Here is a 9,586-nt window from a genome sequence, read left to right as displayed (position 1 = left end):
ATCTGGAGAAGGCATTCTGGGGAAGATGTAGACATTTTTTGACAAGGCTCCTCCCAAGAAGACAACTTGTCAAGGAGAGCCTCAGGCAAGTTGAGATGGCAAGGGTTGCCACTAGCAGCTCCAGCGGTCACACTAGGGTAGAACTAGAGTGATGCTGAGCACCAGGCGAGGACCGCCTACAAATGAGGGGCACTGCATGGGGCTCCCACAGAGGGAAGCAACCAAAGGTGCAGGGTTTCAGGAACAGCCAGCCACCCTGTCTCCCAAGCTCCCACCACTCCACATCTCGGGCTCCGTCTGTCTTCCCTTACCTTCCCTCCCTCCCTTCCCTTTCTTTTCTCCTCCACTGTCTTTCACCAACTGAACTGATTATAACTGTGTAAACTCTATTTTTATTATTGAATTTCTTTCTGTCAAGTTCTTTGTTTTCTCTTTTGAGTTTTAAATATATGGGTGACTTCAAAATTTTATATTCCCAGTTCCCCAAAAAGGTTAGAATTCAGCTAAAAATGGTGATATGTTGGCTTTTACTTGTATGTGGTTGTGAGATAGATACGTTGTGTGATTTTGTGTCCACTCCCACCCCCACCATTGAAAATAGAGCAAAAATTGGAGCTGAAGAAAAAGAATTATTTTCCCTTTTTGGTGGGAAGAGTATTGCATGCAATACGTTACAAGGGTAATTTTGAGAGTGAAAAATCACAAGGAAGATTCTCGAGAAGGATGTTTCCGAGAACCATTGTGTTTTGTTCTTTCTACTATCCTGAAGAAGTCATGCCATTTCCAGTGGTAACCAAAGGAAATCTAGAATTATTCACCATTAAGACAAAATAGGTCATTCTTCAAATGTTCCTTTACTTCCTTTTTTATATAAGCTGCACCTCCCAGAGTGAATGTCAGAATCAATCAGTTGGGTAGAACAGAGGTTTCCACCCTCATTTCCCCAGAGCCCTACCTTTGATGGGGGGCAGGGGTACTATAGGAGAGGGAAAGGGGCACTAGGAGGAGCGATCTCCAGGCTCCACACCTCCTTCAACCACCACAGCCCCACTTTTGTCTGTTTAATAGAGCAGTCATTGAAAATTTCCTTTGAAAAAAATGGGTCTCATGTTTTAAAAAATTGTAACATAATGGGAATAGAAAAACTAATGTGCTTGGATTAACCCTGGAAAAACAGGATATAAGTTATAAGGATGATGAATGTTTCTTCAGACTAATTGTTTCTTTCTAATTCCTCACAAGGTTCATGAAATTATATGCTGTTCTCCTGTGGGATCTACTAACCTTGCACCTTGCGAATCACTCTCCACTCCCCTCACTTTCTAGTCATTAAGCTGGGGTGGTCAGGGGTTAGGGAAGAAGGAGGTGCAGTGGGGAGGGCACATAAAATAGATGGATTGGCTGCTCTCCCCTACAGTTTTACATATACTTGCCAAATATGTAAGACCTCTGTTCTGATAAGAGTGAGATAAGCCTAAATGTTTCTTACAGACAAAGTTGACAAGATTCAAAAGTGGTTTGTGTAAAAGAGACTCAATCCCAAAGGGGCATTTGATTCCCAAAGGGAAGCAGATGTACTTCATCTGGAATATCGTGATGTTCCAGAAGAACTTCAGAAGTGTGCCGGTCGGAAGGGAGCCCTGTGAGTAAGTGAAATGAAGCGTGAATAACTGCCTAATTAGTGGACATGAAAACTGGACAGTCTCCAAAGTCGTCAGAGATGACCACGCTTGCCAGACAGCTTCCTAGACTAAGGGTGAGTCCATTCGTAATCATCCCAGCTGGGAGGTGGCTGGGAGATTTGGCACAGGGCTCGGAAGACTGGCTAACCTGGATAAAGTCATTCAAGGCAATCAGGCGTGACATCATCTCCATGGCTGAGGTCCTCTGGTGCAGGAGTTCTAGAACTTCTTGCGGCCACTCCAATATAACAACACTCAGGAATCACCTCCACTACTGCTGGGGCAGGCAGTGGGAACAGATGTAGAGAGGGTAAACTTTATTACAAGGAATGAGGAAAATGGAATTGATTCTGATATGGGGCATTGTCAACCATTAGCTCACATGACAGCCAAGAAGATAGAGTCCTGTCCCAATCAATATTATAAGAGGTGAGTCCACAGACCACCCACAGACCAAGGAGACATCAAGCCTCTGAACCATAGATTCAAAACCTCCATTCAACAGGAATATCAGGGAGTTCTTTGATATCTAGCTTTCACGTGTTAAAGCTAGTTGCCTCACCTTCCCACTCCTATTTTTGCCTAGAAAACAAAGTCCAAATTCCTTAGCATCAAGGCTCTTCAAAATCCAGTCCATTCTATTTTCTCAGTCTTCTCTCTTGCCATGCCTTGGCCTGTTCTCTGTTTTGCAGGGAATATAGATTGCACTAGCCCCTTGGTCTAGTTATGTCCATTTCTAAAGTCTCTGGTAAAAACACGTTCATATTTCAGGATGCAGTTCAAGTTTCACTTCCTTCTCTACATAGTTCATGACTCCTTTGTGTTAAAGACACAGTTCAAGCATCTACCTTAGCACCTTACTTGAAGACGAGTCTGGGGAGAACAGTCCTTGCTTCAGCTTCAGTTGAGACATAATTACACAATCTAGCAAGCCAGTGGTGTGCACCCAAGAATCACATGGCACTGAGAGACTTAACTGACTATGCTTATTTGCCCCAGGGTAACTGTGAAATAGGGCTTTGGAGTGTGGTATCAGTTTCTTGCATCTATCCCAAGCCTAGCCCCACGGACACCTGTCTAGGTCCTTGTAGATGGGTGATTAATAGCATGAATCTAAAGCCAGTTGCCTGAATTCAGATCTCAGTTCTGTTGCTTACTGGTCACCTTGAGTGAGTCAGTTAACCTCTCTGGCCTCAGTGGAGATGAAAATAATATGGGGCTGTTGTGAGCATTACACAAGTTAACGTATGTAAAGCTCTCCCAACACTGCCAGGCACAAAATGAGCCTCATGTAAGCATCAGGTACTACATTTAGGAAGAGAGACGATGGTAAGTAAAAGTTTATTCAATTTGGGAGCACAAGTCACACTAATTCAGAATCACTAAGTTGAGAGAAAATTCAAAGAGGGTGATCTTCCTAGTTCCATCATCAATTAGAAGCAGCTTAGCTCATTGAAGTGGTGGCATCGTGGTGGGGCTAGAAGCAAGGGTAGTCCCAGCAGAAGGCTTGGGCACATGACAGGGGCAGTGGTGCTCAGATAGAGGTGGCAGCAGGGGCAATGGCATCGCCAGGTGGTCTCTGTGACACCCACAGGTGGCATCTCAAGGTGCTCAGTGAGTGAAGACTATGTAGAAGTGACACAGAAGCCTGCTGGAAGCGATGACACCCAGTGGCCATGGGACTTTGTCAGCAAAGACAGTGATGAACAGCATGAGAGATCAATATTCCGGGACACCATGGGGCAGATGTCAGCCTTATTCACATGCCCATGAGAGAAATTCCCTGGGGTCGATCAGAAGTTCGTGGAGGTGAAGCTTTGCCAGGTCCTCATGAATCCAGTGTGACAAATTCCTCAAATTACCATTGGTGTGAGCTCATTCTTCCAGAAGAGGAATATCGGGAAATCGTAGAAAGCACAAGCTTTAGAGTCAGTCAAGCTTGTACTCCATTCAACTGAAAACACTTCCTGAGCACCTGTTTCATGCCACAGGCTCTGCTCTAGTTGGTAGAAACACTACAGTGAGTGAGGCAAAAAGTGTCCTCCTCACAGGACGTTCCCTTACAGAGGGAGACACAGTTGATAAACAAGTAAGCAAACACATTAATGAGATGTTTCATGTGATAAGGGCTGTGAAGACAATAAAGTAGGTAATGATGTAGGAGAGGAGTACAGCAAACCACTTAAATAGAGAAGCTGGGTCAGTCTCTCATTCACAGTGAGGATGCAGTGGCCAGAAGAGGCAGCCCAGGGAAAATCTGAGGTGAACCCTCTGGTAGGAAAGACTTGGCAAATTGGAGGAACAAAAAGAAAAAATAGTAAATCTAAAATAAGGATCAGCAAACTCCAGTCTACAGGCCAAATCCAGCCTGCCGCCTGTTTATGTCAATAAAGTTTTATTGGAATATAGCCACGCTCATCTGCTTATTTATTATCTATGGCTGCTTTCATGCTAGAATAGCAGAGTTGAGCAACCACAAAGGAGACTGTATGGCCTGCAGAGCCTAAAATATTTATCTGGCCCTGTGCTGAAAAGTGTGCTGATCCTGGTCTAAAGCATTGTAAACAAGCTAGAGGGAGAACAGTAGGAGATGAAGTTTAAGGGATCAGGGAAGGGTGGCAAACTGCAAGGCCTTGTAAGCCATGGGAAAGGGCTGGGATTCTGTTCTGCATGTAATGGGAAGTCACTGGAAAAGTCCAAGCGGGAAGTATGTGATCTGACTTATGTTCTTACAAGGCCACCCTGGGAGCTTAAGAAGAGTAGATTTCCAGTCTTTGGAAGATGGATCATAGGGCCAAGAGGCAACCAGAAAGTCTACCAGGTGGCTACTGCAGAGCCCAGTGAGAGACAAAGGTGCCAGGGATAGGGATGGTAGCAGTGCCAATGCAACAAGTGGTCAAGGTATATTATTTTAGGTAATATTTTAGGGGTTTAGCAAGCATGAGAACCCTTACTCCACTGTGTAACCTTAGGCAAGTTATTCAAACGCTTTAAGCCCAGTTTCTTGTCCAAAAAAAACCCTCGGAGCACTATTGTGTGGATTGAATTACAAAATACATCTGAGGTGCCTGTCAAAAAGTTAAGTGTTCAATAAATGTCGACTATGATTACTATGTGTTGTTGTTGTTGTTGACTGATGAGGACTGTGGAAAGATCAGGTTGCAGCATACAGCTCATTGTGTCAGTTAATGGTGCTCTTCTCTCCCTGATTAAATTTGTGAGTTCCCTGGAGACAGGGAAGCTCCGTTATTCATCTTTATATCCCCAAAAGTATGCCTGGCACATGGTAGATGTTTAATAAAAGGTTATTGATTAAACTATTATTTTTTAAGAAAGGAGGAGTATTATCTATTCTGCCATTTTTCACCAGAAGTGTTTTGTTTTCAGGATTGATATAGCACATTTCTGTGACACAGAACCATTCCGAAGATACGGAGGTAGCTGTCTCTAAGGAAACCTGGTACCCAGCAAAGGAAAACTCAGATGCTATTCTTTGGAAAACCTCTAACCTGATAAAATACGTCAATGTTTGCAATAATGTATTGAATCTGGGCTAAAAATTCACCATGCACTAGAAATCCAGTCTTATCAGATACATATCAAAAATCTCTACCATAGTGTGGATGAGAACAATGAGTCCAAAAATCATTGCTCTAATGTGTCAAGCTGTTTTCAGACTAATTTTAAAGCGGTTGGATATTCTGATCCCTTGCTCAGCCATATTGAAGGGTCCTCCATTTTGCATTATTACCTCCTTCCTTTTATTCATTCATGAGTCTGCCTTTAAAACTAAAAGGATTTGAATTAAAATTGAGACTTCAGAATTGTTTGTCAACTTTCTTATTCTGTGGCATTACCACTTACCAAAAAAGACTGGAAATCTACGCTTCTTTAGAAGTTAAATTTTGTCATTATATGATCATTTCAAATGAAATTAAATATGACACAAATTTTAAAATAAAAAATGACACCTGTAAAATACATACATACTCCTAGGTGACATTTTTATTTTTAAAAAGTGGTTAAATACCATAGTGGTCATACAATACAAAATCAAAAAATCTTCAAAGGGCCAGAAAATAAAAAGTTACCCGCTGCATTTACCTGTTATATTCAGAGTAACTAAATGTATCCTTAACACATATATGTTGCTATATCTGAAAGAGGAACTCTAATTACTTAAAAATTAATAAATTACCACTAGGTGAGAAATGTCTTCAAGGCAGTCAACCGAATCATAGCAGTATTACACAAACTTACCAATTTAGCTAACAAACCCTAAAAGAATGAGAAAATAAAAATAAGTAAAATACTCAAAATAACAGGACTCTATAAAAGAGGATCCATTATTATAGTAAAGAAAAAGCTGAAATGCTTGCAACACCAGGGAGCAGCCATGAGGAAGGATTTTTTTTTTTTTAAACACGAAGCCTGGCATCTCACAAATAACGTATGTTCTATATTATGTGGCAGTTGCTATGGTAACAACCTTTATTTTCTGAAACAGTACACAGATGTGTACAACATACTAACTTACTGGTTATAAATTACAGCTTTTCCCATAGTTCAATAACTTAAGAATTCTACGTTTTTGAAATCTCCGAAGTTCTGTTGTTATTACATTTCTTTTAGGAGATAATTTTCCTTGTTCTTTCAAAATGAGAGTGTTCCCAGACCAAGAGAGAGGAGCAATGAGAAAATGGGGTGTCTCAGAGAGTAGCAGTGGACTGAGTACTGTGGCTATAGAGTCTGTAGGAAACCCACTGAAAGAAGGAGAAAATTACTTTAATGAATTCATGAACAGTAGTCGTGAAAAACAAGTCGCCAGCAAAATGATGTCATAAATAAACTTATGAATTGATTTATTATTATAAGGTGCCATATTTGCAGTTTTAAAATAAATGAAGATTATTTCTTAGAAGTGTTACAAACACTAATATAATTTTACAAGGTACAATAGTGTGGTTGCATGAATTAACCCGATTTTTTGACTTCAAATGAAATGTTTTGAGTCTTGAAAAGACCCGAATCTGGGGGAAAACGTATACTACTATATTTAATAAGGGATTCGTATCCCTTTGTCAGGTTATAAAGCAAAATACAGATTTTTACTGATTGGGATATTTTTATATTCTAACCTTTATCAACAAATACTTGAAAAGTGCTTTCTGCATACGGGGAACTGGCTGTCCATGCTTAGATGCATACTGACATGTGTAGAAACATAAGCTATAGGAAAGGTTAGTTCTATAGATGATTTTTTACTATTATAAAAATTTATATTATATTTTCCATGTGGATCTGAATATTTTCTTTAAATAGGTAGCTCGCATCGTAGGTTTTTTAGAGTTATCAGAAAGAATCATCTCTGCTGCATTTATGAGGTGAGAGTTCATTACCTGGGAAACATTTGAAAAATAAGCTTGTATAGCTAGCATTTGCAGTTAAAAACCATCTATCTTAAATAAGAAAAAAGATTTCTAATTATAAGAAAATTGTAAGTACTCTTACATAAAAAGTAACAAAGCATCCCTGATTTAGAAAGTCCAGTAACTGCACTGCTAATGGCTTTTCCTAACAAACATAAAACACTGGGAACTGCTATTTCAAGTCACAATACGGTTACATTCAAATTCAAAATTGTCTTATAGCAGCAATGACAATGAGAAACAATTGAATACTGTGTAGATAAGACCAAACCATTTTGAAAAGCCTGCACCATTAAGTGGTTGTTAACATTTTTGCTAATGCTTTCCACACACACTCCTTTCTATATCTTTTAGAGATATATTAAAAACAGGACCATGACTAATCCATTCAAATCCTTGCGCTATCAGAGAGAGAGCGAGAGAGAAAGAGACAGAAAGAGAGAGAGTTAAGTTATCACCTAATGGGGGCTTAGTGGCTAGAACTCAGAACCCAGTAGAAAAAGAGTACTTCACTGCTAGGTGCATTTTAAAAGTATTACTTAAATTACATTTAAGTCATCAGATAATTATGAACTTTCTTCTCTTTTATATTTATATGGCATATTTATTGAATTGCACAGTATGCTTTTACAATAAAGTGCTTTTTACGTTGCCGCCTTTGTTCATCCAAAATAAAACTGACAGTTATCCTTTTATAAGCTATTCTGAGAACATTTTCTCTTCTTTGAAGCTGATTGATGCACTACTTTAAATGTTCCTGCAAATATCTTTTCAATTCAAGTTTTTGCATAATGTAATAAGAAGATAAAAGAATTCTATACTTCAACAAGAGACATTACAAAGCAAGTAGAGACATTATCAAGGGCATTAACATGCTCCTAATAGCAATAAAACCTTTTAACTGTCTGATGTAGAACATGCTCCCACCAAACCACCACATATTATGGTAATTGGCTCCAATTTCTGAATCTTACATTGTAAAGTTACAAAGAGTTAGGTAGAACTGAAAAACAAATCTCTAATACTCATCTTGTTACTGTTCCCATTATAAGATGTTTACTTTCTACCTCTAAGGAGAACTGGTCTGCTCTGTTGTGCTGCTCTTTACTGTGCTATCATATTTTTGTATCTTGTCTCATTTTTATTTCTACTCACTGATATCAAGACACTTTTTTTCCCAAATAACTCTTTTCTAACTCCAAAACATCACAGTAACACAAATAGCATTTTCCTCAGAATTTCAGTGTAACAAATGGGTTCTCTGTACATGCCTGTGTCACGTCTCATTCACTTTATGTGTTCTCTCATCACGGGCAGATACAACAGGGAAAAATAGTCCATGAGGACGCTTTGACTTTTCTTTACAACGCGTTACTAAATGACATGAGTAGCCTTTCCATCCTGGCCAAGAGGAAATATAATTTCAAACTAAAGTTGAGTTCAGATTCTGTTAAATTAAATAGCAAAGAAACAGTCACTCTTGGCTTTACTCCTCTTAGACAGGAAGCAGGGCAGTGGGGAATTGACATGAGCCATTCCTCGGTGATTAACCTGCAGTTTATGTTGTTTCTAGGTGACGTGTCCATCGTGCAGGAAGCGTCTCCGAGGCTGGCGAGAGCAACTTGTCTGCTTTGAGAAATGCAGATCTGTCAGGATCCAGAATCGGACTCTGAAAAAGCTGTCATTTCATGTCTCTAAAACAGCCTTTGATTTAATGTACAAGATGTCAAGAAGTAAAGGACAATAAAATAAAAACCAAAAAAGGAGAACTATTTCAATTAAGAAGCATTTCTATATCAATTCTTGGAAATCAGATAAAATAAAAGCTGTCAGAATCAATCTCTTTTAAAAGGTTGATTTTTTTGTGGTGCTTACATACAACATGCAAGACCGGAAAAAGCACAAATTACTAGCACAGAGCAGCCAAACTTAAAAATTCCTTTCTCATTAGAGAGATATCTGCTTATTAAATTTTCCTAATGGATCTAGGAAAAGTGTTTTTATGGCTGGGCTGAGAACTGAGGAGAGAAGGAAAGAAATAAACCCTCATACAGAAAAAAAGTCACAGATGTAATCTCCAGTTCTACATGAAGGAGTTTCATGCATTTCCAAAAATTTCATCTTTAATTGACGATAATTAAAAGCTTCATATAACATTCTAGAAATCTACCTTTTATTGCTATGGGTTTTCAATGATGTTTGAATGCCTTTTTCAGAGAAAGATAAATATTTCTTGAAAGATTGCCCTATCACCCCAGTAATCAAATATCCTAAAGGAGTATTGAGAAAAAAATCTTTACAAAATTTGAGGCAACCTTTTAGTTAAGAGTATAATAATATTAAATAAAGATACAAGCATTGCCAAAAGTAAATAAATAAAACTCTTCTAAATGTGACTTCTTATTATAGAAGACATCACTTTCATTTTCATTTAGGTTGTTTTGTTTTGTTTTGCTTAGAGTTTTTCTCAAATTT

The 9,586-nt window shown here is 38.9% G+C and overlaps 1 long non-coding RNA gene across 1 annotated transcript; it reads left to right on the top strand.

The window, feature by feature from the left end:
• The first annotated feature begins 1,640 nt into the window (after positions 1–1,640).
• Positions 1,641–8,868, top strand: LOC104679538. The gene is made up of 2 exons (XR_750338.1): positions 1,641–1,756; positions 8,685–8,868. It is a non-coding gene; the product is annotated as an uncharacterized LOC104679538 (long non-coding RNA).
• Positions 8,869–9,586: the final 718 nt, after the last annotated feature.

Source organism: Rhinopithecus roxellana, chromosome 8 (assembly GCF_007565055.1).
Source record: "Rhinopithecus roxellana isolate Shanxi Qingling chromosome 8, ASM756505v1, whole genome shotgun sequence".
NCBI lineage: Eukaryota > Metazoa > Chordata > Mammalia > Primates > Cercopithecidae > Rhinopithecus > Rhinopithecus roxellana.
Note: the sequence above shows the minus strand (reverse complement) of the source record. Positions and strands in the feature narration are given on the sequence as shown.